This window comes from Trachemys scripta, chromosome 10 (assembly GCF_013100865.1).
Source record: "Trachemys scripta elegans isolate TJP31775 chromosome 10, CAS_Tse_1.0, whole genome shotgun sequence".
In the NCBI taxonomy this organism is placed as follows: Eukaryota; Metazoa; Chordata; order Testudines; family Emydidae; genus Trachemys; species Trachemys scripta.
This window is the reverse complement of record NC_048307.1, coordinates 35,954,670-35,967,139: the sequence shown is the minus strand read 5'-3', so window position 1 is coordinate 35,967,139 and position 12,470 is coordinate 35,954,670. Positions and strand designations below refer to the sequence as shown.

At 47.0% G+C, this 12,470-nt stretch overlaps 1 long non-coding RNA gene across 2 annotated transcripts in view; it reads left to right on the top strand.

Moving 5' to 3' along the window:
* Nucleotides 1–55: 55 nt before the first annotated feature.
* The window catches only part of LOC117883720, a 28,894-nt gene continuing 16,479 nt past the window's right edge, over nucleotides 56–12,470 (top strand). For both annotated transcript variants that reach the window (XR_004647379.1, XR_004647378.1), the window contains exon 1: nucleotides 56–298. This is a non-coding gene — a long non-coding RNA (uncharacterized LOC117883720). The remainder of the gene's footprint in view (nucleotides 299–12,470) is intronic.

Below are 12,470 nucleotides of genomic sequence, written 5' to 3'. Positions count from 1 at the left end.
CCCGCTCCCTCTGCCGCCACCTCTGACCCCAGCAGAGTCCCGGGCTCAGCTCCAAAGCGGGCGGGGCCTGCACGGGCAGCCTGGCTGTGGGGGTCTCACGCCTTTGGCCCTGCAAGCTGAAGCTCTGCGCCTGGGTCCGGGAGTAGGCGAGGCTCTCAGCAGGGACTTGCAAAGCTAATGGCAAGGTGCTGGCCCTCCTGTTCGTGGGGAAGGGGGGACGTGACCCGCGTGTACCCCAAGGTCAGATACCGAGGGCAAGTCACAAGACCCCAACTGCCCTGATTTGTAAGCAAGTCTGGTGAGTTTGGAGACTTGACCCACTGTTTGTAGTGCTTGGAGCTGGCAGTACTGCAGCTTAGGAAACCCAAGGAGGGGAGGGAGGGAGGGTTACTTCTCTATTCTTCCTCTCCTACGTCAGTTCAGGCAGTGTCTTTACCTAGCTCTGGTGTTCTGTTTGCAGAATTGTTGGAAGAGAGATATATCTCATAGAGCTGGAACGGACCCTGAAAGGTCATCAAGTCCAGCCCCCTGCCTTTACTAGCAGGACCAAGTACCGATTTTTGCCCCAGATCCTTAAGTGGTCCCCTCAAGGATTGAACTCACAACCCAGGGTTTAGCAGGCCAATGCTCAAACTACTGAGCTATCCCTCCCCACTACGTTGAGTAAATAATTACTGACAAAAACTAGAAATATCTACACTACTTCAAAGTTAGATTCCAGGTAGATGTTTGGCAGGTAGGAATATTCTGTTTGGAAATAATCACATTAAGTAGTTTGGGCCAGTTTCTGTTTAACACTGGCACCTCATTGATTTGACCTTTGGTTTAAGCTCTTAATTGCTAGATTTATCCAAGATTTTTTCCAAATGTGATGCATTGGGTAGCTATCAGAAAAAAAATCAATATGTGCAGGTACTTGCAGATCTCACACCTGTAGAAAAATTAATAGATTTCTTCATGTAGATTAAAATGCACAGGTAAAGCAGATACACTTGAGAGGTTATCTAGTCCAGGCCCCTGTGCTAAGGCAGGACCAAGTAAAGCTAGACCAGCAGTAATGAGTGTTTGTGTGACCGAAAGCACCCCTGTATTCACACCTTACACCTTAGTGTGATAGTGTTTGTGAAGAACATGCCTTGTGAGGTATCATTTAATAACTAATAACACACTGATCATCAATATTCTTGTCCCACAGCAATGGCTCCTGTCCTGCAGGGCCGGGCCCAGCTCCCTACTCTGGACATCATGACCTGGTGCATGGGATTACCATGCCACTCTAATCTCAGCCAGCCACCCGTCACAATGAAGGGCTGGCCGGACCAAACCTGAGTGGCACTGTGACCCAATGCGCCAGGTCATGATGCCTGGAGCAGGGAGCCAGGCTGGGCTCTGCAGGACAGGAGCCACTGCTGTGGGGTAACTTCTGTGGGTGTAGCTGAACCCATGCTAAAGCTGCCCCTGCCTAGCCACAACATTCTCTACTTCCCATTGCCCAGGGACTTCTCTGCCTGGAACACAATGGTCCCACCTCCTCTGCCCCAGGGCTTCTTCTCTGCCTGGGTCTCAGTGGCAGCCCTTCCCCAATACCCCCTCTCTGTGCTGTAGGGCCATGTACGAAGACATGGTCCAGGAGCATAGCAGGTCTGCGTCCCTAGCGCCAAGGCTCTCACACACAGCTCTGCCCGGGTTAGGGTGACTAGATAGCAAGTGTGAAAAATCAAGATGGGGTGGGGGGTAATAGATTCCTATATAAGACAAAGCCCTGAATATTGGGACTGTCCCTATAAAATCGGTACATCTGGTCACTTTAGCCCAGATGCCCAGCCCTAAAAATCCCAGGAATCACAGAGCTTCTCATGTCAGCACAACAGCTTCTCCTGCAGGCGCCAAAATCCCTTCACTCATAACCAACTTGCGACCTGGCAGCACCTACTGCTTTGCCCTGGCTGCTCAGAGGGGACTCCCCTTCCCTGCCCTCAGGCTGGCGGAGCTGCCATTCAATGCCCTCCATCTCTCACCCATCGCCATCCTCTGCATCCCCCTCAACCTTCCTTCTGCCCCATCTCTCCTTCAGCCCCTAAGTCTGCCTCCTTCTCCGCCTGGTGCCCTGCTCCCCCTCACTCTCCCCATTCCTTTCGCAGCATCTCTGCTGCTCCGCCTCGCAGTCCCTGTGTCCTGCCCTCGCTCCTGAGCAATAAAATGGCAGCTGTTTTGCTGGTAAGCGTGGCTTCAACCTTACTGAAAAAACAGCGGGAGGTGGCCGACAACTTTACTGAGGGCAGATAGACTGTAGGGAAATGGCAGCCATCTCACTAGTTCAGCTGCATTGACAGACCTGGGAGATGGTGGCCATTTTGAATAAGGGAAAAGGTCCCAACTGGCAGCTTTTCATCATGTGTTTATGAGACAGGTAAAAAAACCACCCCCAAAATCACTAGAGTCATGATAAATTTGAATATCTGCTCAACCCTCCCCACCACAGGGCCACCCAGCAGAGCATGCAGGGAAAGGCTGGCTCAGTGCTACACCCCTCTGAGAGGAGGCTCAAGGTCCAGGAGGGAGATAGCAAAAAACACACAAGCAAAAGCAATCCAGCTGTTTCCAAGAGTGAGATTAAGGAAAAAATTATGATTTTACCACGTAAAAAGAATTCTTACAACAGTTACATTGAAAAGCTCTATTGCCTCCATACTTTGAAGCAAGGAATTGAAATTTGGCAGTGGGTGTCAGGATGTGCCTTTTGCCATCCATGTGAAAATTCACCTAAATTTGGCCAAGTTATGAGCCTTTGAAAAAAATCTCAATTTGCACCTGCACAGTAGAAACTTGTTATAGTTTCCCAAATTTGAGGAAAATTAGGAATTAGATTAACTGGAAGGAAAAAATTTAGATGGAAAAATGTGAATGAACTTTGGGGGCTCTTTAAGAAGAGTTTATTAGATAGCCAAAAAGTCATGATTCCACAATCAAGAAAGAGGACAACTGTGGCCCATCCTGGTTTAGGGGCGAAGTGAAGGCAGCAATTTGAAATAAAAAAGCAATATATACAAATGGAAAAAAGATAGCAATCAATATAAATTAGAAGGAGCAAATTGAGAAGAAAACCTGAAGCCATCAGGGAAAAAGCCATGGCTGGCAGGGCTAAGTACAATGAGAAGGAGTTTAATATATTAGGAACAATAGAAATCCTAGCAAAGGTATAGGCCTATAGATGGAAATAGTAAAATTCCTAATGATGCAGAAAAGGCAGAAATGTCCAATAAATATTTCTGTTTTGTCTTTAGAAAGAAGCAGGATGAGGAAGTACTTTCCAGTCTATTAGGAACTAACAAGATGTTTAACAATATCTAATAGGGATAAACATATTTAAATCAGCATGCCATGATAATTTGCAACCACGAGTCCTAAAAGAGTTGGCTGAAGATATTTTGGCCTGCTCTTGGAATACTGGGACTATTCCAGTAGACTGGAAGAGTACTAAAGTTGTGCCAGTATTTTAAAAGGGTAAGGGGATGATGCAGGTAACTACAGGCCAGTTAGCTTGACATCAATCCCAGGCAAAATAATGGAAAAGCTGATCTGGGATTCAATTGATAAAGAATTAAAGGTTAGAAATATAATTAATGCCAGTCAATGTGGTTTTATGGAAAGTAAGTCTTGTCAAACAAACCTTATTTCATTCTTTCTTGAGGTTACAAGGTTGATTGATAAAGGTATCTGCATAGATGTAATTGACTTTGGTGAGGAATTTGACTTAGTATTGCGTGACATTGTGATGAAAAATAACACTAAACAATACTAACAGAGCACACGTTAGATGGATTTAGAACTGGGTAACTGATAGATCTCAAAGTAGTTGTCAATGGGGAAGCATCATCAAATGAGGGTGTTTCTAGTGGGGTTCGGCAGGGATTGGTCCTAGGCCTGATGCTATTTCATCAATGATCTGGAAGTAAATATAAAATTACTGCTGATAACATTTGCAGATGACACAAATTTTGATGGAATGGTAAAGAACAATGAGGACAAGGCAGTCATGATGAACAATCGATATTGCTTGATAAGCTGAGCCTATTCAAACAAAATGCATTTAATACAGCCAAATGCAAAGTTATACATCTAGGAACAAGGACTGGAAGCCCGACCTACAGAATGGGGGGCTGTATCCTGGAAAGCAGTAATGGTTTTGAGGTCAGAGTGGACCAGCAAATGAACCTGAGCTCCTAGTCTGGCACTGTGGCAAAAAGGGCTAATGTGATCCAGGAATGTATAAACAGGGATGTAGTGAGTAGGAATAAGGAAATGATTTTACCTCTGCATACAGCATTAGTGAGACCGGTGCTGAAATACTGGAGTCCACAGTTCTGGGGTGCACATTTTAAAAAGTATGTTGAGAGAGTGCAGAAAGAAGATGCAAAAATTATTAGAGGGCTGGAGAAATTGCCCTGCAGTGAGATTCTTAAAGAGCCTAATCTGTTTAGTTTATCAAAAAGAAGATGAGGTGAGAGGTGACTTGATTGTGGCGTGTAAATATCTCCATAGCAAGAAAATAGTGGGTAGAAAGACACAACAAGATCCAGTGGTTAGAAGCCAAAGCCAGACCAATTAAAAATTAGATATATGGCACTTGTGTTTAGCAGTGAGGGGATTAACCATTGGAACAAACTACCAGAGAAGTGGTGGATTGTCTATCCTTTGATGTCCTCAAATCAAGCCTGGCTGTCTTCCTGGAAGTTCTACTGTAGTGAAACACAAGTTATTGGGTTCCATACAGGGGTAACTGCCTGGTATTTAACGGACTATGATACGCAGATTTAGTGATCTAATGGTCCCATCTGGCCTTACACTCTATTAATCTATGAATTACCACAGTTCAGTTTGTCTCTGCAAGGTTTAATGTTAGTATTATAGCATTATACATGCTGTCTGGGAGCATTTTAGAGTCATTTGCTTTATTTATACATTCAGTAATTTTGATGCTGGGTCCTCTTAGTTTGGCTTGTAAAAGTCCTTTAGGAACTCATTGAGCCAAGAGTTTTATTATTGTCCAGGTCTTACATTACACGTTGTTCAATTTCTTTTTGTCCTTTTAGACTCCAAGAAATAATAATAGCTTGTGTTGTAGTAATGTCTAGAGACCCCAGTAAGAGACAGGCCACCATTATTCAGGGTGGTGGGTGCATATGTAATGAAGACAAGCTCTGCCCCAGGTATCTTACAATCTTAGCATATAACAAGAGACAATAGATCAAGAGATAAGTGCTGTTTAAGACAACTAGGCTATTCGTCAGTACTGGTATTCTGCAAATACACGGGGCCTTATTCTTCTCTGATTTACATCAGTGTAACTCCTCTGAAACTGAGAGCAGATTCATGCTCACTGTCTTCATGGAAGCACTGGCCTCCATATAACTTAGAACCCATTTGAATCCATAAAATATCTAATCCATGGTACATAGAAAAATTGCAGGTGAACAAGCAACACCATAGGATAATCTGTTAGTGACAAAGATTTACTCTTTAGTACTGCCTGCTGGTTAACTTTGTCTCAGTGCTAATTTGGTGACCTTCTTTTCTCCTGCCTGTTTATTGAAAATAAATCCTGTGTTTTAGACTTGGAGCATTGATCTATGTCTAAGCAAAGATTAATTGCCACCTTATACACAAATTCATGCTCCATTCTCCATTTTAGGTATATGCACAGTAGGTGAGGGTCACTCATTGTGAACTAAGGGAAGACACCTGTTCATGTAATGGTTCTTTGAGTTGCTTATTCAGACAATCTCTCTCTGCATAAGTTACTGGCTTGCTTCACCCTGACTCTCCACTGTCATGCATCTTGTGTTGTCACTTACACCTGTGTAAAGTGCTACCAAATCAGAAGTCTCCACTTACATCAGTGGGACCATCTTACTTCCACTTTGGCTCACACAATCCCTCCCCTCCCCTCCTCCTGCCTACACTGCTCTCTACACAGGAGCTCATTAATTTCTTCCCAGAACACTTGATACATTTACGTGACCTTCCCCTACCACTCATCAGCTTGCCTTCCCTTTCCCCTCCTTCAACTCTCTCCTCCTTCTCCCTTGTCATAGACAGAAGTTTCTCATCTGCTTTCCTGCACTAGACCCTCCTCTTGTCTCAATGACTTCATCCCATCTCATCTCCTGATCTCCCATACCCACTCTCATCCCTTCTACTTTTCTCCTTAACCTCTCACTCTCTTCTGGCTCTCTCTTCTCACAATACAAGCATGCTTACTTAAGTCGTGCCCATCTTAAAAATAACCAAACAAAATCCTCGACTCCACTTAGGGTTGCCAACCTTCCAGGACTGTCCTGGAGTCTCCAGGAATTGAAGATTAATCTTTAATGAAAGATTATGTCATGTGATGAAACCTCCAGGAATACAGTCAACCTTAATTGGCAACCCTAACTCCACTTGCCTCTCTAACTACTGCCCGTTCTCCCTTTCATCTCTAAGCTCATTGAATGCACTGTTTATAACCACTGTCTGGAGTCCTTTTCCTCCAGTTCTGTTCTAGGTCCTCTCCAATCTGGCTCTGCCCCCAGTGCTCCACTGACACCTCTTCCTAGTGGAAGCTCAGAACCAGCACTCCATCCTCATCCTCCTTGATATGCCAGCTGCCTTCAACACAGATGTCCATGCTTTCCTTCTTGAAATTTTGTCCTCCTGTGTCTTCCATGGCTTTGTCCTCTCCTTGTTCCTTCAGCATGTCCTTTGGAGGCTCTGTCTCATCCCCTCTCCAGCTTTCTATGTGGGTTCCACAGGGCTCAGTTGGTCCCTTTTTCTTCTCCCTCTGCACCTTATCTCTGGTTAATCTCATCTGCTACTTGTTAAATTTGCAGACAAACACCTTTGTACTTTTTCCCAGACTGCGCCTCACACTTGGGAAAAGCTTCCCTAAACGTCTGCAAAACTAACTCATTATCCTCCATCAAAACCCTCCTTAGAACTCTCCTTTACCCTGACACCTGCACAAAACTTGACAACAGGCTGCTGTTGTGCAGAGACCACATCTGATCATGTGTCTGACATGCATCTGACGAAGTGGGTATTCACGCACCGACGAAAGCTTATGCTCCAACACATCTGTTAGTCTTAAAGGTGCCACAGGACTCTCTGTTGCTATTCACATCTGATCATAGTGACTAAGATAGACCGACCCAAGTCACAAGGAACAATGGGCCAGTCTGTATCCAGCTGTTGTCTCTTGTCTTATGCCTTAGATTGTAAGCTCATTGGAGCAGGGACCAGCTTTTTGTTTTGTGTTTGTACAGCCCTTAGCATAATGGGGTCCTGGTCCATGATTAGGACTCGGAGGTGCTATGATAATACAAATAAATATATTAACATTAATTAATTACAATTAATAATTTGACAGGTAGAAATGAGTCCACAAGATGCAGGGCAGTGAAGAATCGGCCACATGGTTTTAATCAATCCCTTTAACCAAACTCCACCCTGATTTGAACAGTGGCATATTTGAGTTCCTCAACATGCAGGGGTAGTTAATAGGTGGACTGCTGGCCAAATCTGGACTACCAGATGCTTTTGAATGGACCCTGAAATCTTTTTATTTACTTACCATCTCTGGATCTTGACTATACCTTGAACAAGAAATTTGGACCTTGACAAAAAATAATTGACTACTCCTGCTCTACTGAGTCAGTGGCCCAGTTAATCCTTGATGAGCCTAAACTGAGCTTCTCAATTTGTCCTCTTTGCCTCTTGATATCAACAGTGTTAGATTTCCTACCTGGTCCTGGCTTTGACTGGTATTTTCTCCAGGAGCTGGGGGTCTCTTTTCAGAACCACATGGCTGGGCTGCACTATCAGTTTTCTAAAATGACTCTTGGATGAGTTTTGTGCAATAACAGACACCGCTGCGGAGTGGCTCTTTCCTGCCTGATCTTTACCCACATGCCGTTCAGCACTACCACAGCTAGATTCTCATCACTCACTCTCCAGCTACAATAGGCCTTTTGGGACCATCCAACAGCCTTAAACAGCAGCCTGCAGAGCAAACTGGCCACATTTCACTCCTTCCTTGCCACATGACCTCCAGTGCCGGGATGTGCTCAGAGAGGTGGCATGTTGGCAGGTAGCATTGGCCCACCTTTTAGTCCCAAAGGCTCTTACACCAGGGCTATTTCCCTGGGAGAAAATCTGGCTGGTTTCTGGCAATGTAAAGGGTCCGCAACACAGCCTGGGATCTGGGCTTGTTTCTGTGATCGGTAATACCCCTCCCTCCATTACCGGAAACAGACGCTTTGCTCTGCTTGGTGATGGGATGTTCTTAACATGAATATTTAAAACCACACACTAGCAGCCAGTTGGGCTGCGGCGTAAGGATCTAGTGGGTGAAGCGGCTTTATAATGCCCATGTGCTTTCCTTGTAAAATAATCACACGGTAGCTCAGTCTCTGCCAATCAGATCTCAGCTTTCATCCATGCCAGTTGATAAAAACTGTCACTGATCAGGGCAGGAAATGGTTGCCTAGCAACGTCTCAGAACTGGCTTTTCCAAAGTAACCCTTCTGTGGGTATCACACACTCAGACCCCAGAAGTGATTCCTGGAATGACCTGATCCTAGCCAGAGCACTCCATGCACCATGAGCCTGTGCAGCAAAACCACCACAGGTGACTCATGTGGGCTGGAGGGGGGGAATCAGCAAGGTCATGGACCTGTTCAGGGGACGATCACAGTCGCTGTTGGCCAAAGCATCACTTGGTCTTTACACAATACCATAAGAAGGGGAGGAGTCACCAGGGTGTGGGGTTCCCAGCATGTGTGACAGAGGGAATGGGGTCACAAAGGGTAAGAAGACTAAAGAACATTCAGCCAGAGATTCAAGGACAAGGTCAAATGAGCACCAGGTTTCAGGTTAATGAAGCTGTTGGATGTGGCATTGAAGGGGACACGTGCAGAAGGTCCTGACTAAATAATAATGAACATCTGTTTACCTAAGCACATATACTGCATTCATGATTGTGGTACCTGAGCGAAATTTTAACCTTCAACTTATTGTCCGAACTTTCACTACTAGCCCCATTACAAGTGGGTAAGTGAGGGGGACCAGCAGGAACAGCTGTCAGGTGTACATGCTGGGAAGAGAAGCACAAGCCTCATCCGCAGTGGTAGCTGGAAGGAGAAAAATGTGGCACTGATCCCAGAGGGCTATTTGAAAACCCAGATGGAAAATCATTTACCCCTTGAAAGTCAAACCCAAGAATTCTGTGGGTAGGAGCCCAGGATCAACAATCCCCAAATGAAAAGAAGCAGGGTCCTGGTGCCCGCCCCCCCTTCCTGGGACATGTCCACCAGAAATAGAGGCATTTCCTCACTCCAGAATATGTGTGTGTTAAGCATGTGCCTAACTTGAACATTGACAGCAATAGTCATGTGCTTAAGAACCTTGCTAGATCAGGGCCATCATCTTCATTGCTCTCCAACTTTGGGTTTGCCAGGCCTAGGATTCGGACCTGATTTTGGCTTTGGGAAACACCTCTATTTCTCTTGGCTATGTCGCAAGGGTGGATGGGACATCTAGGCCCTGCTGCCCTTCATTGGATGCTGTTGGTCCTGGGCTCCTGCCCACAGGGTCTATGTGTGCTGCTTCTCACTTTGCAAAGGAGCTGAGACAGCTGTATAAAGGAAGGAAATGCACCACAGACATGACCCTCAGTGAAACAGAACGGTATCTGTCAGAGCCTCAGCCCACCCCAGCTCCTGGACAGAAATCCAGACTCACATGTGTTTACAGGAGATGGAAACACATTGATCAATGGGATGCATCACCTGTAACCAGGTCCACCAGATACTGACTGCATCACAAAGCTTGTCTGCACTCCAAAAAGTGCAGCTGACCTGGTCCTGATCCTGGTTTGGCCTTGTCTCACTTGCAGCAAAGCCAGCGGCACCCATTGCTAACCCCAGACTGCTTTAGCCCATGTGGGAGAGGCCAGTGCTTTCAGAGCAGGAAAACCTGGATTCTCTCCCAGCTGTCACCGTGAAGTTCTTGGTGTCTGTGACTGCAGCATAGTAACATCCATAGCATCCCATTTTGCCACCAATTGCCTGCAGTGTGTTGAAGGGTGATGCTTGGTTTCTGTGAGGTGCCTGCTATTGGACTAACCAGGATGACTTGCCCTGTTTCATAGCAATTTCTCTTTTTTTGCCCTTCGGACACTGGTGCCAAAAACTAACCATGCATATTACTACTATTACACAAGTTTCACGTCTCCTCTTTTAACGGGGAAAAAAGCAAAGGAGATCGCTGCGAGAGTGTTCAACCCCCCCCCAGGTAAAGTCCTCAACCTGCCTGCCACAACCCTGAGACTCAAAAATGTCCCTCTCTGCATAGCTCTTCCCATTGTCATGGTGAGCAATAAACAGCCCCCTTGTTGGCCAGCTAAACAGTGAGGCCAAGGCCTGACTGGGCCATGGAGACCGAATCATAGAATCATAGAAGATTAGGGTTGGAAGAAACCTCAGGAGGTCATCTAGTCCACCCCCCTGCTCAAAGCAGGACCAACCCCAACTAAATCATCCCAGCCAGGGCTTTGTCAAGCCGGGCCTTAAAAACCTTTAAGGATGGAGATTCCACCGCCTCCCTAGGTAACCCATTCCAGTGCTTCACCACCCTCCTAGTGAAATAGTGTTTCCTAATATCCAACCTAGACCTCCCCCACTGCAACTTGAGACCATTGCTCCTTGTTCTGTCATCTGCCACCACTGAGAACAGCCCAGCTCCATCCTCTTTGGAACCCCCCTTCAGGTAGTTGAAGGCTGCTATCAAATCCCCCCTCATTCTTCTCTTCTGCAGACTAAACAAGCCCAGTTCTCTCAGCCTTTCCTCGTAAGTCATGTGCCCCAGCCCCCCTGATCATTTTCGTTGCTCTCCGCTGGATTGTCTCCAATTTGTCCATATCCTTTCTGTAGTGGGGGGCCCAAAACTGGACGCAATACTCCAGATGTGACCTCACAAGTGCTGAATAGAGGGGAATAATCACTTCCCTCGATCTGCTGGCAGTGCTCCTACTAATGCAGCCCAATATGCCGTTAGCCTTCTTGGCAACAAGGGCACACTGTTGACTCATATCCAGCTTCTCGTCCACTGTAATCCCCAGGTCCTTTTCTGTAGAACTGCTGCTTAGCCAGTCGGTCCCCAGCTTGTAGCAGTGCATGGGATTCTTCCATCCTAAGTGCAGGACTCTGAAGTGACCCCTCCCCTCTTGGAGGGGATCTTTCCAGTCAGGATTGAAGCCCGTTGGTGGGGCAGCATTGAGGAAACTTACACAGTGCAGCTGTCCTTGTTCTGTGGCTAAACAGAGGGTTTCCTCTGCAGGGTGTCAACCCAGCAACTGTCAGCTTACATCACATTTTTCAAATTGATAAAATAAAACTAAGAGGCTATTTTTTGTGAATTCTTCCTGTGGTGCTTATCAGGGCCCTGTGTTTGTTCAGGATGCACAGGAGACAGGTGTGGCAGGTGAGTAAAACCATTTTCCCTTCTAATCTTTCCTATTACAGCTCTGTCGCAGGGTGACTGGCCCCTTTAAGAGGGAGTGGGGTCCAGTGCACATGTGACTGGTCATCTTTCCACCCACTAGTGCTTAAGAGAAGGCTGTTGGGCTGTATAAAGAGGGAGACCTAAAGGTGTGAGAGGCAGAATGGGGCAGAGGAGAGCTCCCTGAGAACGGGAGAGGCAGAGGGAGCAGCAGAGAGTTGCCTGAGGGAAAGAGCTGAAGGAGGTAGTGACTGTGAGCTGTCGTTGCTGTGTGCTGAGGAAGGCTGCAGGGAGGACTGGCTAGAGCTGGGGAACCCTGCTGAATTGCAGATAGGTTTGTGCAGTGGCCCCTGGGGAATGAGGGGAAGAACTGCTGGTTCTTCCTGATCAGTGTAAGCTCGGCCCAGAAGCCAGGGGTTGTTTCTGGAGGGAGGTTCCCCTGAGCAGAGGTAGGGTGAGAAGGTGTGGAGAGAGTTGACTTAGGTAGGGTTACCATTCGTCCGGATTTACCCGGACATGTCCTCCTTTTTGTGCTAAAAATAGCGTCCGGGGGGAATTTGTAAAGCACTCAAAATGTCCGGGATTTCCCCCCTCCCCCGGCAGAGCAGAGCGAGCAGCTGGGAGGGCTGCAGGAAAGTCACGGGCTGGACTCCGGAGCAGCTGTAGAGGAGCTCCGCCCTGCATTCTGAGCCGGCAGCTCTCCCCTGCAGCCCGGCTCCGGCAGCACTGTGCAGGGCCAGGGACCGGGTTTTGTGTTGCGCTGGGGAGCGCAGCCACGTGTCCGGCTCGCACAGAGCCCAACACCCTGTTCTGAGCAGCAGGGTAAGGGGGCCAGGGGGCAAGAGAAGGGGCAGGGAGGTTTTGGAGGGGGCAGTCAAGAAACGGGGGTGGGTCGGGAGTTCATGGGGGGGCTTTTTGGGGGGAGTGGAGAAAGT